Source organism: Porites lutea, chromosome 11, assembly GCF_958299795.1.
Source record: "Porites lutea chromosome 11, jaPorLute2.1, whole genome shotgun sequence".
Classification (NCBI taxonomy): domain Eukaryota; kingdom Metazoa; phylum Cnidaria; class Anthozoa; order Scleractinia; family Poritidae; genus Porites; species Porites lutea.
The window spans coordinates 25,639,474-25,658,952 of NC_133211.1; the positions used below are offsets into that span (position 1 = coordinate 25,639,474).

At 39.5% G+C, this 19,479-nt stretch overlaps 1 long non-coding RNA gene across 1 annotated transcript; it reads right to left on the reverse strand.

Annotated features, from left to right (window-relative positions):
* Positions 1 to 2,602: 2,602 nt before the first annotated feature.
* LOC140952323 (uncharacterized) lies at positions 2,603 to 5,358 on the reverse strand. Its single transcript, XR_012167345.1, has 3 exons — positions 4,474 to 5,358; positions 3,997 to 4,067; positions 2,603 to 3,777 (listed from the first exon to the last, which is right to left on the reverse strand). It is a non-coding gene; the product is annotated as an uncharacterized lncRNA (long non-coding RNA).
* Positions 5,359 to 19,479: the final 14,121 nt, after the last annotated feature.

Sequence of the window (19,479 nt, forward strand, 5' to 3'; positions counted from 1 at the left end):
GTATTACTTACGCTAACACAATCATTACAATTTTGATGCTATTTACAATTTAAGTCAGGAATTGTTAAATATACAGTCTTGAATAGACAATATTAAATACAGGTTGTTGACTTAACAGAGTTATATCTACTTTGCAATAAATTTAAAATGATGTTCCATTTTTTAAGAAATTCAAATAAACACTTCAGACAGCGTTTATCAAAAACCTCCACCTCACCTCCCCCCTTATTACAACTTCATTGTTTGGCATGATTTCCATGTGCCCTCAAGGAAATAAGAAGACTGAGAGGAGCAGTGATACTTTAAGGGAAAAGGCGCGATGCTGATTGCCAGCTGCTTAATCTGCAGTTAAACCTTTGGGAGTGAATATTAAAATATTGTAGGCGAACTGTATTTTGTTTCGGAGCGAACGTTGACGATGAGCAGACAATGAAGGAGACGATGACCGAACACGAAATTCGATAGCAACGAGAAGAGGAGCTATTGAATTAAAACCGCATAAACCCATTGTGGTTCGAAAGCAAACCAGAACAATAAGCTTCGATCGAGTGAACCATCATCTATTTCTCTCTCAGTTTCTTTTATTCTTCTGAGAAACCTGCGCGCACAAAATGGATAGCGCTCGCGACGCAAGCTTTTAATTCTCATCGCTGTGGTAAAATTATTTTACTAAGTATTCATGTTTACTTAATTTTTTTTTTTTTTTTGGTATTGATTTATTTGGTATACGGCGTAGCGACACCTAGAGACCCTTTCTAGATTTACGGGTCACACGAAATTATGATACAGGAGGCATTTAAGACATTTAATAAGTGTTCGCTATAGCGCGCGTTCGAAGTAATCAGTAGTAAGTTTATATGAAGATTGACGCAAGCCTAAATAGTCAACGATAGAGTTCGAAAGTTACCTAAAGTACACAGAAGGATTGCGAGGGTGTTCAATAACATTATAGTGTTTTTCACAAGTTGGCGATAGCGCGCGTTTAACCAGTCGTAAGTTTATGTGAAGATTGACGCAAGCCGAAGAAGTCAACGATAGTGTTCGAAAGTTATTGAAAGTAACCCGAAGGATTGCGAGGGTGTTCATTAACATTATAGTGTTCACAAGATGGCGATAGCGCGCATTCAAATTAAAGTAATGGTAAGTCTCCACGAAAATAGACGCAAGTCAAAGTAGTCAATAATAGTGGTGGAAAGTTACCGAAATTACCCCCAAAGGATTGCGAGGGTGTTCATTAACATTATAGTGTTCACAAGCTGGCAATAGCGCGCATTCGAAGTAATCAGTAGTAAGTTTATATGAAGATTGACACAAAACGACGTTGTCAACGATAGTGTTCGAAAGTTACCGAAAGTACCCCGAAGAATTGCGAGGGTGTTCATTAACATTATAGTGTTCACAGGCTGGCGAAAGCGCGCGTTCGAAGTAATCAGTAGTAAGTTTATATGAAGATTGACGAAAGAAGAGTGTATTTAGTGTATTTTTTGTTACTGTAATTTAGGCAAGTTACATATATATGTATATATATATATATATATATATATATATTTTTTTTTTTTTCCAGGGCCCCCATTGATAGCAGCATTTTATGCTGAAGAGATAACCCTGGCTAAATAACATTTATTATTATCATTACATGTATTCTTACAATTATTATTATCATTATTATTAAGAAGTAGTCAACGATAGTGTTCGAAAGTTACCAAAAGTACCCCGAAGAATTGCGAAGGTGTTCATTAACATTATAGTGTACACAAGTCGGCGATAGCGCGCGTTCGAAGTAATCAGTAGTAAGTTTATATGAAGATTGACGAAAGCCGAAGTAGTCAACGATAGTGTTCGAAAGTTACCTAAAGTACACTCAAGGATTGCGAGGGAGTTCATTAATATTATAGTGTTCAGAAGGTTGTGATAGCGCGCTTTCGAAGTAATCAGTAGTAAGTCTATATGAAGATTGACGCAAGCCGAAGTAGTCAACGATAGTGTTGGAAAGTTACCGAAAGTACCGCGAAGGATTGAGAAAGTGTTTATTAACATTATAGTGTTGTTTACAAGGTGGCGATAGCGCGCGTTTGAAGTAATCAGTAGTAAGTTTATATGAAGATTGACGAAAGCCGAAGTAGTCAACGATAGTGTTCGAAAGTTACCGTAAGTACCGCGAAGGATTGAGAAAGTGTTTATTAACATGATAGTGTTGTTTACAAGGTGGCGATAGCGCGCGTTTGAAGTAATCAGTAGTAAGTTTATATGAAGATTGACGCAAGCCGAAGTAGTCAACGATAGACGTCAAAAGTTACCGAAAGTACCGCGAAGGATTGAGAAAGTGTTTATTAACATTATAGTGTTGTTTACAAGGTGGCGATAGCGCGCGTTTGAAGTAATCAGTAGTAAGTTTATATGAAGATTGACGCAAGCCGAAGTAGTCAACGATAGACGTCAAAAGTTACCGAAAGTACCGCGAAGGATTGAGAAAGTGTTTATTAACATTATAGTGTTGTTTACAAGGTGGCGATAGCGCGCGTTTGAAGTAATCAGTAGTAAGTTTATATGAAGATTGACGCAAGCCGAAGTAGTCAACGATAGACGTCAAAAGTTACCGAAAGTACCGCGAAGGATTGAGAAAGTGTTTATTAACATTATAGTGTTGTTTACAAGGTGGCGATAGCGCGCGTTTGAAGTAATCAGTAGTAAGTTTATATGAAGATTGACGAAAGCCGAAGAAGTCAACTATAGAGTTCGAAAGTTACCGAAATTACCCCAAAGGATTGCGAGGGTGTTTATTAACATTATAGTGTTCACAAGCTGGCAATAGCGCGCGTTCGAAGTAATCAGTAGTAAGTTTATATGAAGATTGACGAAAGCCGAAGTAGTCAACGATAGTGTTCGAAAGTTACCGAAAGTAACCCGAAGGATTGCGAGGGTGTTCATTAACATTATAGTGTTCACAAGTTGGCCATAGCGCGCGTTCGAAGTAATCAGTAGTATATATGACGATTGACGCAAGTCAAAGTAGTCAATGATAGTGGTCGAAAGTTACCGAAAGTGTCCCCGAGAGACTGCGAGGGTATTCATTTTGGCAAAGGCATATAGGCATTTACGATAGCGCCGGTTTTTTTACATGGAAGTAAACATGAAGATTTAACGCAGACCGAAGTAGTCAACAATAGTGGTCAAAAGATGCCAAAGTATCCCCGAAAGATGGGGAGAATGTTCATTTCACTGAAAGTAATTCTGCAAAGGCATTTAAGTGTTTACCATAGCACGTGTTCGAAGTAATGGTAAGTTTAGTAAATGAAGATTAACGCAAGCCAAAGTAGTCAAAGGTAATGTCGAAAGTTACCGAAAGTACCCCCGAAAAATGGCGAGAGTGTTCATTACAGTCATTTAAGCGTTTACGAACACGAAGACTAACGAAAGAAGCCGACAACAGTACTCAGCGTAAGTTACCAACACTGCCCCAAAGGCTGGCGAGAGCCCATCATATTTCACGACCAACATTAAAAATATTTTGAATAGACCTATCCTTAATAGTTTCAGAACAAAAAAAAGCTATTGTCGCCCAGTAGCAGTCGTTTCCGTAAGAAGGAAAGTCCTCCTTCGAAAATTCTGACTGCTACTGTAGCAGAATCCTACGAAGTTTTATTTAGCTTTTATATTACTGGAAAAAAATTATTAGATTAACTTTCTAAAGTATTTCATCTTGATCGCTACATCTTCACTTTAGTTGTATTGTAAGACGCAGGCACTTCTCCTGATGTCCAACTTGAGAAACACGTCCTAAAAAAAAAAAAGAAAGTGCACTATTTATCAGTAGACCGTAGATCCGTGATGGAGAAATTTGAGTACTGGTTATTTTGTGCTCTTGTTTTTCGCGTTGGTTAGTTATTTATTATAAGTGATTTGCAGTTTAACAGCCCGCTATGTTTTTGGACTGCCCCTGCTGGAAACCTGTTGTAAAAACTGGGGCTATTCAATTTTTCTCTCGAGATCACGTACCTCTCTTTGTTGGTGTTTTTTCATCAGCTAGTAGAGGTTTCACCAGATGACGATTTTCCAATGTTTGTACACTGTAAAAGTGCAATTTGAAAACGAACCTGAACTCAGTAAATATAACGACCAGAGTAAACATCTGTTAGCAAAATATAAATAAAACATCTCGATAATAAAAAATTCAGGTACTTGTGCCGCACCCAACACCATTAATTTTCGGGTTTAACCGTACTTTTTGTAATAAGCGCATATAAGAAACTTATATTACTGGCTCCTGTTTGCAACAGGGATAAATGAGTTCATTTCGGTCGTTCACTTCCTTGTTCTATATTCTCTCACTAGCAAACGACGCCAGGTACTAATCTTACGATCTTGTGCTCTTATTCTAGAGAATATCAGTCCGCGACCTCCTCCTCATGGTGTTCGATATGTAGGTCTAAGGAGAAAACCGGGGATTAATGCAAAGAAACATATCCGTTATACCTCAAGCGTGGAAAACGCCTCCTGACGTGATGAACAAGAATTACCGGGTAGATACAATCTAGAAAGTTAAAAAGCTCAAGAAAAAGAAACGAGATTAGATGATGCTACCAAAAGACTTAAATTAAACTAATACAACCTATTTCATGTGGAACTAATTCTCAAGATTTATTCCTTTGATTCTTTCAAGCCGGTTTAATTGGCCTCTTTCAGATACAAAGAGATCCAAGACTCAGCTCTAGGAGTGTAGCTTCTGGTTTCTTTATGTCCCGATAAAAATTAGTTTCTACTTTCCTCTCCACCCTATTCAGTTATATATCGTGAGATAATCTTTTATGCAACTTGCTGAATATGCCTTTGATTTGCAACGATAAGGAATATAGATAAGAAATGAAGTTTAACGCCAAACTATCAGCAGATATTAAAAATAATGGGCAGGGACGTAGACAAATCATATCAATAAAGACAAGTCAACTCTCAATGAACCCTCAAACAGCATTTTCCTCGTAACAACAACTGCGCAAAATCGTAAAGTAACACTATAAATACAATAAATTCATTTCCAACGTCTCCACTGAGATATATTTTTTAAAAAGCGTCCAGCTAAAGCCTCGTTACAACCTGCAAAGATATAACAGTGGAGAGTCAAGCACTTCAATAATTTCAAGGGTCAAGACTATGTTCACTATAAGTAAAATATACAATTTGAATCCTTACAGTTATCTTTTTATAGTATCTAATCATCCAATGGTGTATCAGTATATCAGAGTTTCTATGAAATAGTTTGGGGAGGGCCTGTCTCCCATGTTTTCTGGGTTGAAATCAAAGTTGACCTAACTATACATTACTTAGAGTATCCTTACAATAGTTTAAGGAGTGCCTGTCTCCCATGATTACTGGGTTGGAATACCAGTTTACTTAGTTTTAATAGTAAGTTTCATCTACTATTGACTAAAGTATCAGTCCAGGGAGCTCCTGTCTCCCTTGCTTGCTGGGTTAGAATCCCAGTTTACTTAGTTTTAATAGTAAGTTTCATCTATTATTGACTGAAGTATCAGTCCAGGGAGCTCCTGTCTCCCTTGCTTGCTGGGTTGGAATCCCAGTTTACTTAGTTTTAATAGTAAGTTTCATCTATTATTGACTGAAGTATCAGTCCAGGGAGCTCCTCTCTCCCTTGCTTGCTGGGTTGGAATCCCAGTTTACTTAGTTTTAATAGTAAGTTTCATCTATTATTGACTTAAGTATCAGTCCAGGGAGCTCCTGTCTCCCTTGCTTGCTGGGTTGGAATCCCAGTTTACTTAGTTTTAATAGTAAGTTTTATCTATTTTTGACGGAAGTATCAGTCCAGGGAGCTCCTGTCTCCCTTGCTTGCTGGGTTGGAATCCCAGTTTACTTAGTTTTAATAGTAAGTTTCATCTATTATTGCCTGAAGTATCAGTCCAGGGAGCTCCTGTCTCAATTACTTGCTGGGTTGGAATCCCAGTTTATCCAGTCTTAAAAGTAAGTTTCATCTATTATTGACTGAAGTATCAGTCCAGGGAGCACCTGTCTCCCTTGCTTGCTGGGTTGGAATCCCAGTTTACTTAGTTTTAATAGTAAGTTTTATCTATTATTGACTGACGTATCAGTCCAGAGCGCTCCTGTCTCCCTTGCTTGCTGGGTTGGAATCCCAGTTTACTTAGTTTTAATAGTATCTTTCATCTATTTTTGACTGACGTATCAGTCCAGGGAGCTCCTGTCTCCCTTGCTTTCTGGGTTGGAATCCCAGTTTACTTAGTGTTAATAGTAAGTTTTATCTATAATTGACTAAAGTATCAGTCCAGGGAGCTCCTGTCTCCCTTGCTTTCTGGGTTGGAATCCCAGTTTACTTAGTCTTAATAGTAAGTTTTATCTATAATTGACTAAAGTATCAGTCCAGGGAGCTCCTGTCTCCCTTGCTGCTGGGTTGGAATCCCAGTTTACTTAGTTTTAATATTAAGTTTTATCTATTATTGCCTGAAGTATCAGTCCAGGGAGCTCCTGTCTCCCTTACTTGCTGGGTTGGAATCCCAGTTTATCCAGTATCAAAAGTAACTTTCATCTATTATTGACTGAAGTATCAGTCCAGGGAGCTCCTGTCTCCCTTGCTTGCTGGGTTGGAATCCCAATTTACTTAGTTTTAAAAGTAAGTTTTATCTATTATTGACTGACGTATCAGTCCAGAGCGCTCCTGTCTCCCTTGCTTGCTGGGTTGGAATCCCAGTTTACTTAGTTTTAATAGTAAGTTTCATCTATTATTGACTAAAGTATCAGCCCAGGGAACTCCTGTCTCCCTTGCTTGCTGGGTTGGAATACCCGTTTACTTAGTTTTAATAGTAAGTTTCATCTATTATTGACTGAAGTATCAGTCCAGGGAGCTCCTGTCTCCCTTGCTTGCTGGGTTGGAATCCCAGTTTACTTAGTTTTAATAGCAAGTTCCATCTATTATTGACTGAAGTATCAGTCCAGGGAGCTCCTGTCTCCCTTGCTTGCTGGGTTGGAATCCCAGTTTACCCAGTCTTAAAAGTAAGTTTCATCTATTATTGACTGAAGTATCAGTCTAGGGAGCTCTTGTCTCCCTTGCTTGCTGTGTTGGAATCCCAGTTTACTTAGTTTTAATAGTAAGTTTTATCTATAATTGACTGAAGTATCAGTCCAGGGAGCTCCTGTCTCCCTTGCTTGCTGGGTTGAAATCCCAGTTTACCCAGTCTTAAAAGTAAGTTTCATCTATTATTGACTGAAGTATCAGTCTAGGGAGCTCTTGTCTCCCTTGCTTGCTGGGTTGGAATCCCAGTTTACTTAGTTTTAATAGTAAGTTTTATCTATAATTGACTGAAGTATCAGTCCAGGGAGCTCCTGTCTCCCTTGCTTGCTGGGTTGGAATCCCAGTTTACTTAGTTTTAATAGTATCTTTCATCTATTATTGACTGACGTATCAGTCCAGGGAGCTCCTGTCGCCCTTGCTTTCTACGTTGGAATCCCAGTTTACTTAGTGTTAATAGTAAGTTTTATCTATAATTGACTAAAGTATCAGTCCAGGGAGCTCCTGTCTCCCTTGCTTGCTGGGTTGGAATCCCAGTTTACTTAGTCTTAATAGTAAGTTTTATCTATTATTGACTGAAGTATCAGTCCAGGGAGCTCCTGTCTCCCTTGCTTGCTGGGTTGGAATCCCAGTTTACTTAGTTTTAATAGTAAGTTTTATCTATTATTGACTAAAGTATCAGTCCAGAGAGCTCCTGTCTCCCTTGCTTGCTGGGTTGCAATTCCAGTTTACTTAGTTTTAATAGTAAGTTTCATCTATTATGGACTGAAGTATCAGTCCAGGGAGCTCCTGTCTCCCTTGCTTGCTGGGTTGGAATCCCAGTTTACTTAGTTTTAATAGGAAGTTCCATCTATTATTGACTGAAGTATCAGTCCAGGGAGCTCCTGTCTCCCTTGCTTCCTGGGTTGGAATCCCAGTTTATCCAGTCTTAAAAGTAAGTTTCATCTATTATTGACTGAAGTATCAGTCTAGGGAGCTCCTGTCTCCCTTGCTTGCTGGGTTGGAATCCCAGTTTACTTAGTTTTAATAGTAAGTTTTATCTATTATTGACTGAAGTATCAGTCCAGGGAGCTCCTATCTCCCTTGCTTGCTGGGTTGGAATCCCAGTTTACTTAGTTTTAATAGTAAGTTTTATCTATTATTGACTAAAGTATCAGTCCAGAGAGCTCCTGTCTCCCTTGCTTGCTGGGTTGCAATTCCAGTTTACTTAGTTTTAATAGTAAGTTTCATCTATTATTGACTGAAGTATCAGTCCAGGGAGCTCCTGTCTTCCTTCCTTGCTGGGTTGGAATCCCAGTTTATCCAGTCTTAAAAGTAAGTTTCATCTATTATTGACTGAAGTATCAGTCTAGGGAGCTCCTGTCTCCCTTGCTTGCTGGGTTGGAATCCCAGTTTACTTAGTTTTAATAGTAAGTTTCATCTATTATTGACTAAAGTATCAGTCCAGGGAGCTCCTGTCTCCCTTGCTTGCTGGGTTGGAATACCCGTTTACTTAGTTTTAATAGTAAGTTTCATCTATTATTGACTGAAGTATCAGTCCAGGGAGCTCCTGTCTCCCTTGCTTGCTGGGTTGGAATCCCAGTTTACTTAGTTTTAATAGTATGTTTCATCTATTATTGACTGAAGTATCAGTCCAGGGAGCTCCTGTCTCCCTTGCTTTCTGGGTTGGAATCCCAGTTTACTTAGTGTTAATAGTAAGTTTTATCTATAATTGACTAAAGTATCAGTCCAGGGAGCTCCTGTCTCCCTTGCTTGCTGGGTTGGAATCCCAGTTTACTTAGTCTTAATAGTAAGTTTTATCTATTATTGACTGAAGTATCAGTCCAGGGAGCTCCTGTCTCCCTTGCTTGCTGGGTTCGAATCCCAGTTTACTTAGTTTTAATAGTAAGTTTTATCTATTATTGACTGAAGTATCAGTCCAGGGAGCTCCTGTCTCCCTTGCTTTCTGGGTTGGAATCCCAGTTTACTTAGTCTTAATAGTAAGTTTTATCTATAATTGACTAAAGTATCAGTCCAGGGAGCTCCTGTCTCCCTTGCTTGCTGGGTTGGAATCCCAGTTTACTTAGTCTTAATAGTAAGTTTTATCTATTATTGACTGAAGTATCAGTCCAGGGAGCTCCTGTCTCCCTTGCTTGCTGGGTTCGAATCCCAGTTTACTTAGTTTTAATAGTAAGTTTTATCTATTATTGACTAAAGTATCAGTCCAGAGAGCTGCTGTCTCCCTTGCTTGCTGGGTTGCAATTCTAGTTTACTTAGTTTTAATAGTAAGTTTCATCTATTATTGACTGAAGTATCAGTCCAGGGAGCTCCTGTCTCCCTTGCTTGCTGGGTTGGAATCCCAGTTTACTTAGTTTTAATAGGAAGTTCCATCTATTATTGACTGAAGTATCAGTCCAGGGAGCTCCTGTCTCCCTTCCTTGCTGGGTTGGAATCCCAGTTTATCCAGTCTTAAAAGTAAGTTTCATCTATTATTGACTGAACTATCAGTCTAGGGAGCTCCTGTCTCCCTTGCTTTCTGGGTTGGAATCCCAATTTACTTAGTTTTAATAGTAAGTTTTATCTATTATTGACTGAAGTATCAGTCCAGGGAGCTCCTGTCTCCCTTGCTTTCTGGGTTGGAATCCCAGTTTACTTAGTTTTAATAGTAAGTTTCATCTATTATTGACTGAAGTATCAGTCCAGGGAGCTCCTGTCTCCCTTGCTTGCTGGATTGGAATCCCAGTTTACTTAGTTTTAATAGCAAGTTTTCATCTATTATTGACTGAAGTATCAGTCCAGGGAGCTCCTTTCTCCCTTGCTTGCTGGGTTGGAATCCCAGTTTACTTAGTTTTAATAATAAGTTTTATCTATTATTGACTGAAGTATCAGTCCAGGGAGCTCCTGTCTTCCTTTTTTGCTGGCTTGGACTCCAAGTTTATCCAGTCTTAAAAGTAAGTTTCATCTATCATTGACTGAACTATCAGTCTAGAGAGCTCCTGTCTCCCTTGCTTGCTGGGTTGGAATCCCAATTTACTTAGTTTTAATAGTAAGTTTTATCTATTATTGACTGAAGTATCAGTCCAGGGAGCTCCTGTCTCCCTTGCTTGCTGGGTTGGAATCCCAGTTCACTTAGTTTTAATAGGAAGTTCCATCTATTATTGACTGAAGTATCAGTCCAGGGAGCTCCTGTCTCCCTTCCTTGCTGGGTTGGAATCCCAGTTTATCCAGTCTCAACAGTAAGTTTCATCTATTATTGACTGAAGTATCAGTCTAGGGAGCTCCTGTCTCCCTTCCTTGCTGGGTTGGAATCCCAGTTTACTTAGTTTTAATAGTAAGTTTTATCTATTATTGACTGAAGTATCAGTCCAGGGAGCTCCTGTCTCCCTTGCTTGCTGGGTTGGAATCCCAGTTTATTTAGTTTTAATAGTATGTTTCATCTATTATTGACTGAAGTATCAGTCCAGGGAGCTCCTGTCTCCCTTGCTTGCTGGGTTGGAATCCCAGTTTACTTAGTCTTAATAGTAAGTTTTATCTATTATTGACTGAAGTATCAGTCCAGGGAGCTCCTGTCTCCCTTGCTTGCTGGGTTCGAATCCCAGTTTACTTAGTTTTAATAGTAAGTTTTATCTATTATTGACTGAAGTATCAGTCCAGGGAGCTCCTGTCTCCCTTGCTTTCTGGGTTGGAATCCCAGTTTACTTAGTCTTAATAGTAAGTTTTATCTATAATTGACTAAAGTATCAGTCCAGGGAGCTCCTGTCTCCCTTGCTTGCTGGGTTGGAATCCCAGTTTACTTAGTCTTAATAGTAAGTTTTATCTATTATTGACTGAAGTATCAGTCCAGGGAGCTCCTGTCTCCCTTGCTTGCTGGGTTCGAATCCCAGTTTACTTAGTTTTAATAGTAAGTTTTATCTATTATTGACTAAAGTATCAGTCCAGAGAGCTGCTGTCTCCCTTGCTTGCTGGGTTGCAATTCTAGTTTACTTAGTTTTAATAGTAACTTTCATCTATTATTGACTGAAGTATCAGTCCAGGGAGCTCCTGTCTCCCTTGCTTGCTGGGTTGGAATCCCAGTTTACTTAGTTTTAATAGGAAGTTCCATCTATTATTGACTGAAGTATCAGTCCAGGGAGCTCCTGTCTCCCTTCCTTGCTGGGTTGGAATCCCAGTTTATCCAGTCTTAAAAGTAAGTTTCATCTATTATTGACTGAACTATCAGTCTAGGGAGCTCCTGTCTCCCTTGCTTGCTGGGTTGGAATCCCAGTTTACTTAGTTTTAATAGTATGTTTCATCTATTATTGACTGAAGTATCAGTCCAGGGAGCTCCTGTCTCCCTTGCTTTCTGGGTTGGAATCCCAATTTCCTTAGTTTTAATAGTAAGTTTTATCTATTATTGACTGAAGTATCAGTCCAGGGAGCTCCTGTCTCCCTTGCTTTCTGGGTTGGAATCCCAGTTTACTTAGTCTTAATAGTAAGTTTTATCTATAATTGACTAAAGTATCAGTCCAGGGAGCTCCTGTCTCCCTTCCATGCTGGGTTGGAATTCCAGTTTACTTAGTTTTAATAGTAAGTTTCATCTATTATTGACTGAAGTATCAGTCCAGGGAGCTCCTGTCTCCCTTGCTTGCTGGATTGGAATCCCAGTTTACTTAGTTTTAATAGCAAGTTTTCATCTATTATTGACTGAAGTATCAGTCCAGGGAGCTCCTTTCTCCCTTGCCTGCTGGGTTGGAATCCCAGTTTACTTAGTTTTAATAATAAGTTTTATCTATTATTGACTGAAGTATCAGTCCAGGGAGCTCCTGTCTTCCTTTGTTGCTGGCTTGGACTCCAAGTTTATCCAGTCTTAAAAGTAAGTTTCATCTATTATTGACTGAACTATCAGTCTAGGGAGCTCCTGTCTCCCTTGCTTGCTGGGTTGGAATCCCAATTTACTTAGTTTTAATAGTAAGTTTTATCTATTATTGACTGAAGTATCAGTCCAGGGAGCTCCTTTCTCCCTTGCTTGCTGGGTTGGAATCCCAGTTTACTTAGTTTTAATAATAAGTTTTATCTATTATTGACTGAAGTATCAGTCCAGGGAGCTCCTGTCTTCCTTTGTTGCTGGCTTGGACTCCAAGTTTATCCAGTCTTAAAAGTAAGTTTCATCTATTATTGACTGAACTATCAGTCTAGGGAGCTCCTGTCTCCCTTGCTTGCTGGGTTGGAATCCCAATTTACTTAGTTTTAATAGTAAGTTTTATCTATTATTGACTGAAGTATCAGTCCAGGGAGCTCCTGTCTCCCTTGCTTGCTGGGTTGGAATCCCAGTTTACTTAGTTTTAATAGGAAGTTCCATCTATTATTGACTGAAGTATCAGTCCAGGGAGCTCCTGTCTCCCTTCCTTGCTGGGTTGGAATCCCAGTTTATCCAGTCTCAACAGTAAGTTTCATCTATTATTGACTGAAGTATCAGTCTAGGGAGCTCCTGTCTCCCTTCCTTGCTGGGTTGGAATCCCAGTTTACTTAGTTTTAATAGTAAGTTTTATCTATTATTGACTGAAGTATCAGTCCAGGGAGCTCCTGTCTCCCTTGCTTGCTGGGTTGGAATCCCAGTTTATTTAGTTTTAATAGTATGTTTCATCTATTATTGACTGAAGTATCAGTCCAGGGAGCTCCTGTCTCCCTTGCTTGCTGGGTTGGAATCCCAGTTTACTTAGTCTTAATAGTAAGTTTTATCTATTATTGACTGAAGTATCAGTCCAGGGAGCTCCAGTCTCCCTTGCTTGCTGGGTTCGAATCCCAGTTTACTTAGTTTTAATAGTAAGTTTTATCTATTATTGACTGAAGTATCAGTCCAGGGAGCTCCTGTCTCCCTTGCTTTCTGGGTTGGAATCCCAGTTTACTTAGTCTTAATAGTAAGTTTTATCTATAATTGACTAAAGTATCAGTCCAGGGAGCTCCTGTCTCCCTTGCTTGCTGGGTTGGAATCCCAGTTTACTTAGTCTTAATAGTAAGTTTTATCTATTATTGACTGAAGTATCAGTCCAGGGAGCTCCTGTCTCCCTTGCTTGCTGGGTTCGAATCCCAGTTTACTTAGTTTTAATAGTAAGTTTTATCTATTATTGACTAAAGTATCAGTCCAGAGAGCTGCTGTCTCCCTTGCTTGCTGGGTTGCAATTCTAGTTTACTTAGTTTTAATAGTAACTTTCATCTATTATTGACTGAAGTATCAGTCCAGGGAGCTCCTGTCTCCCTTGCTTGCTGGGTTGGAATCCCAGTTTACTTAGTTTTAATAGGAAGTTCCATCTATTATTGACTGAAGTATCAGTCCAGGGAGCTCCTGTCTCCCTTCCTTGCTGGGTTGGAATCCCAGTTTATCCAGTCTTAAAAGTAAGTTTCATCTATTATTGACTGAACTATCAGTCTAGGGAGCTCCTGTCTCCCTTGCTTGCTGGGTTGGAATCCCAGTTTACTTAGTTTTAATAGTATGTTTCATCTATTATTGACTGAAGTATCAGTCCAGGGAGCTCCTGTCTCCCTTGCTTTCTGGGTTGGAATCCCAATTTCCTTAGTTTTAATAGTAAGTTTTATCTATTATTGACTGAAGTATCAGTCCAGGGAGCTCCTGTCTCCCTTGCTTTCTGGGTTGGAATCCCAGTTTACTTAGTCTTAATAGTAAGTTTTATCTATAATTGACTAAAGTATCAGTCCAGGGAGCTCCTGTCTCCCTTCCATGCTGGGTTGGAATTCCAGTTTACTTAGTTTTAATAGTAAGTTTCATCTATTATTGACTGAAGTATCAGTCCAGGGAGCTCCTGTCTCCCTTGCTTGCTGGATTGGAATCCCAGTTTACTTAGTTTTAATAGCAAGTTTTCATCTATTATTGACTGAAGTATCAGTCCAGGGAGCTCCTTTCTCCCTTGCCTGCTGGGTTGGAATCCCAGTTTACTTAGTTTTAATAATAAGTTTTATCTATTATTGACTGAAGTATCAGTCCAGGGAGCTCCTGTCTTCCTTTGTTGCTGGCTTGGACTCCAAGTTTATCCAGTCTTAAAAGTAAGTTTCATCTATTATTGACTGAACTATCAGTCTAGGGAGCTCCTGTCTCCCTTGCTTGCTGGGTTGGAATCCCAATTTACTTAGTTTTAATAGTAAGTTTTATCTATTATTGACTGAAGTATCAGTCCAGGGAGCTCCTTTCTCCCTTGCTTGCTGGGTTGGAATCCCAGTTTACTTAGTTTTAATAATAAGTTTTATCTATTATTGACTGAAGTATCAGTCCAGGGAGCTCCTGTCTTCCTTTGTTGCTGGCTTGGACTCCAAGTTTATCCAGTCTTAAAAGTAAGTTTCATCTATTATTGACTGAACTATCAGTCTAGGGAGCTCCTGTCTCCCTTGCTTGCTGGGTTGGAATCCCAATTTACTTAGTTTTAATAGTAAGTTTTATCTATTATTGACTGAAGTATCAGTCCAGGGAGCTCCTGTCTCCCTTGCTTGCTGGGTTGGAATCCCAGTTTACTTAGTTTTAATAGGAAGTTCCATCTATTATTGACTGAAGTATCAGTCCAGGGAGCTCCTGTCTCCCTTCCTTGCTGGGTTGGAGTCCCAGTTTATCCAGTCTCAACAGTAAGTTTCATTTATTATTGACTGAAGTATCAGTCTAGGGAGCTCCTGTCTCCCTTGCTTGCTGGGTTGGAATCCCAGTTTACTTAGTCTTAATAGTAAGTTTTATCTATTATTGACTGAAGTATCAGTCCAGGGAGCTCCTGTCTCCCTTGCTTGCTGGGTTGGAATCCCAGTTTATTTAGTTTTAATAGTATGTTTCATCTATTATTGACTGAAGTATCAGTCCAGGGAGCTCCTGTCTCCCTTGCTTTCTGGGTTGGAATCCCAATTTACTTAGTTTTAATAGTAAGTTTTATCTATTATTGACTGAAGTATCAGTCCAGGGAGCTCCTGTCTCCCTTGCTTTCTGGGTTGGAATCCCAGTTTACTTAGTCTTAATAGTAAGTTTTATCTATAATTGACTAAAGTATCAGTCCAGGGAGCTCCTGTCTCCCTTGCTTGCTGGGTTGGAATTCCAGTTTACTTAGTTTTAATAGTAAGTTTCATCTATTATTGACTGAAGTATCAGTCCAGGGAGCTCCTGTCTCCCTTGCTTGCTGGATTGGAATCCCAGTTTACTTAGTTTTAATAGCAAGTTTTCATCTATTATTGACTGAAGTATCAGTCCAGGGAGCTCCTTTCTCCCTTGCTTGCTGGGTTGGAATCCCAGTTTACTTAGTTTTAATAATAAGTTTTATCTATTATTGACTGAAGTATCAGTCCAGGAAGCTCCTGTCTTCCTTTGTTGCTGGCTTGGACTCCAAGTTTATCCAGTCTTAAAAGTAAGTTTCATCTATTATTGACTGAACTATCAGTCTAGGGAGCTCCTGTCTCCCTTGCTTGCTGGGTTGGAATCCCAATTTACTTAGTTTTAATAGTAAGTTTTATCTATTATTGACTGAAGTATCAGTCCAGGGAGCTCCTTTCTCCCTTGCTTGCTGGGTTGGAATCCCAGTTTACTTAGTTTTAATAATAAGTTTTATCTATTATTGACTGAAGTATCAGTCCAGGGAGCTCCTGTCTTCCTTTGTTGCTGGCTTGGACTCCAAGTTTATCCAGTCTTAAAAGTAAGTTTCATCTATTATTGACTGAACTATCAGTCTAGGGAGCTCCTGTCTCCCTTGCTTGCTGGGTTGGAATCCCAATTTACTTAGTTTTAATAGTAAGTTTTATCTATTATTGACTGAAGTATCAGTCCAGGGAGCTCCTGTCTCCCTTGCTTGCTGGGTTGGAATCCCAGTTTACTTAGTTTTAATAGGAAGTTCCATCTATTATTGACTGAAGTATCAGTCCAGGGAGCTCCTGTCTCCCTTCCTTGCTGGGTTGGAGTCCCAGTTTATCCAGTCTCAACAGTAAGTTTCATTTATTATTGACTGAAGTATCAGTCTAGGGAGCTCCTGTCTCCCTTGCTTGCTGGGTTCGAATCCCAGTTTACTTAGTTTTAATAGTAAGTTTTATCTATTATTGACTGAAGTATCAGTCCAGGGAGCTCCTGTCTCCCTTGCTTGCTGGGTTGGAATCCCAGTTTATTTAGTTTTAATAGTATGTTTCATCTATTATTGACTGAAGTATCAGTCCAGGGAGCTCCTGTCTCCCTTGCTTTCTGGGTTGGAATCCCAATTTACTTAGTTTTAATAGTAAGTTTTATCTATTATTGACTGAAGTATCAGTCCAGGGAGCTCCTGTCTCCCTTGCTTTCTGGGTTGGAATCCCAGTTTACTTAGTCTTAATAGTAAGTTTTATCTATAATTGACTAAAGTATCAGTCCAGGGAGCTCCTGTCTCCCTTGCTTGCTGGGTTGGAATTCCAGTTTACTTAGTTTTAATAGTAAGTTTCATCTATTATTGACTGAAGTATCAGTCCAGGGAGCTCCTGTCTTCCTTGCTTGGTGGGCTGGAATCCCAGTTGCCCTATATTACTTTGAAAATCAGTGATAATCTTCTTAGAGCAACAACTCTTTCCAAGAAAATCTGAAATTATACCTAAAATAACTGAGATTTTTTTTATTTAAACAACAACAAAAAAAAAATTGAAAGGCTTGAAAAAACCCGTTTCGTTACTGAAGCTGAGATATGGCATGCGCTAAAGAAAAGGGTGTATGGCCTGTGCAGTATCCGAGACGCACGTGAGTGCAACGGCCATTTAAATTGGGGGACCTCCGCTTGCGTCCAGACCGGGACACCTGGGCATGAGCGCTTACAACAGACTTGTTTCGTGACAGAAGCTGAGATATGGCATGACCCGATGAGCGGTACACCGCTACGGCCCGTGCAGTATCACTCGTAAAGCTCTGCACCACTGCAGGATGAGTCGATAAGCACTTGAGTGCAACGGCCGTTTTCTTATCAGGCGCCCAATACATCACCTGTCGGTCAGAGGCGACCACCCAGACCTTGGTGTAACTGATGGCTCAGTACCACTCTCACCGCATAAGTAGACAAGCACCCTGTGGAACGCACGAAACCCTCCACCTGGCTTGAGGCCACTGTATTGGCAACAATAGGCCAACTTTGTTTTTGGAATCCCCTTTTTCTACTTACGGCTGCTATTACATTTATTGAAAGAATTGCTGCTGCTCGAACAGTATAATGCTATAAATAATAATTAAAGCTAAGATGTAATGCACTTCATTTAGTTCTAGAATTAGGGTATTAAAGGTTCAACTACATGCATAATAGACTCTAGTATCACTCCAGGTATTACTTATCTAGCTTGCTGCGTTGGAATCCCAGTAAATGCTTTCTTTTAACAGTAAGTTTCATCTCTCATTGACTGAAGTATCAGTCCAGGGAGCCCCTGTCTCCCTTGCTTGCTGGGCTGGAATCCCAGTTTACTTAGTTTTTATAGTAAGTTTCATCTATTATTGACTGACATATAAGTCCAAGGAGCTCCTGTCTCTCTTGCTTGCTGGGTTGGAATCCCAGTTTATCTAGTATTAATAGTAAGTTTCATCTATCATTGACTAAAGTATCAGTCCAGGGAGCCCTTGCCCCCCTTGCTTGCTGGGCTGGAATCCCAGTTTATCTAGTTTTAATAGTACGTTTCATCTATTATTGACTAAAGTATCACTCCAGAGAGCTCCTGTCTTCCTTGCTTGCTGGGCTGGAATCCCAGTTTATTTAGTTTTATTATGGTAAGTTTCACCTATCATTGACTGAAGTATCAGTCCAGGGAGTTCCTGTCTCCCTTGCTTGCTGGGTTGGAATCCCAGTTTATCTAGTTTTAATAGTAAGTTTTATCTATTATTGACTGAAGTATCAGTCCAGGGAGCTCCTGTCTCCCCTTTTTGCTGGGTTGGAATCCCAGTTTATCTAGTATAAAATAGTTATGTTCCATCGATCGTAGACCGAGGTAACAGTCCAGGGAGCACCTGTCTCCGTTGCTTGCTGGGTTGGAATCCCGGTTTACTTAGTTTTAATAGTAAGTTTTATCTATTATTGACTGAAGTATCAGTCCAGGGAGCTCCTGTCTCCCTTGCTTGCTGGGTTGGAATCCCAGTTTATCTAGCTTTAATAGTAAGTTTCAACATTTTATTGACTAAAGTATCAGTCCAGGGAGCTCCTGTCTCCCTTAATGCTTGCTGGGTTGGAATCCCAGTTTATCTAGTTTTAATAGTAAGTTTTATCTATTATTGACTGAAGTATCAGTCCAGAGAGTGCCTGTGACTCTTGCTTGCTGGGTTGGAATCCCAGTTTATCTAATTTTTATAGTATGTTTCATTTATCACAGACTGAAATATCCTTCCATGGAGCTGCTGTCTCCCTTGTTGGCTCAGATGGAATCCTAGTTATCTACTTGTAGTTGTAATTCATGTATGTCACTATCAATAGAAATCAGGATTGGGGTTCTAACAAGCTCTTACCATTTTAAAAATATCCTGGTTTAGTTGGGTCTTCACTTAACAATTAACAACTGTACTTCTATTAGATTGGTACCTATGTGAGTGAACAAGACAAAACAATTAGGTAAGGCATAATAAAAAACTCTTTAAAGAAGAAGTCAGATATGATTTGTTGAAATACTCATTATCTGGCAGTCAAAATTTTATTGTGAAAGGTTTTTGAAATCAGTGCCTACGTAACACATGTTGTGTTCTGTAGCCCAAGCTAGTATATAATTCCTCACCATAATTGCATTATCTAACTTAAAGTGAGCCGGAAAATTACAGGCACTTAATTAAGATTTTTAAAATCATTATGTTTGTTTTGGGTCCGCATGTTTCAAAAAACTTATGACCGCACTTCTCTTAGATTGAGTTACCTAAAAAGAGTAATCAAAATAAAAATAATGTGCGGAGCTAAACAACTTACCCAATAAAAAAGGAAGCTAAGTTTCTCTCTCAGTAATTCACGCATAGCCCTGGTATAATGTAAACTGCGGCCGCTTTTTTGCATCATTTACTAGGTACCGAAAGTGACTGGAAGACTGAAATCCTTTAGGGAGGGGGGTTGCTCCTGGGAGTTCTTGGTGGGGGTGTGCCCCTGGTTCTCCAACTCCCGACTGTCTTTAGACCAAAAAGGTACAAAAACCATACCCTTTTGGGTGGCACATAATGAGTTGGCTTATATAAGGGGGAGTACTCCCTGGGAGAAAATCCAAGTGTCTTAAGAATTCTGTCCATGGGCCTGGGTGCCCTCTAAATGCTTTATTTGGCCAAGACCCTTGGGAAAGGAAAGAATTGGTTTGAAGGCTTGATAAACAGTTCAAAGCCGGGTAGATAACAATTTGTATGACTCTCATCAGTAAGCTAAAAAGAGAATGATTTTCATTTCAGTAAGTGAATGCAGGCTAAGAAGAGAACTACTTGTCTACTTGCTCATTGGGGTAATGCTCGTAAAACTAATAAAAGTTTGTATTCAATTGTTCAGAAAGTTACTGCCTCC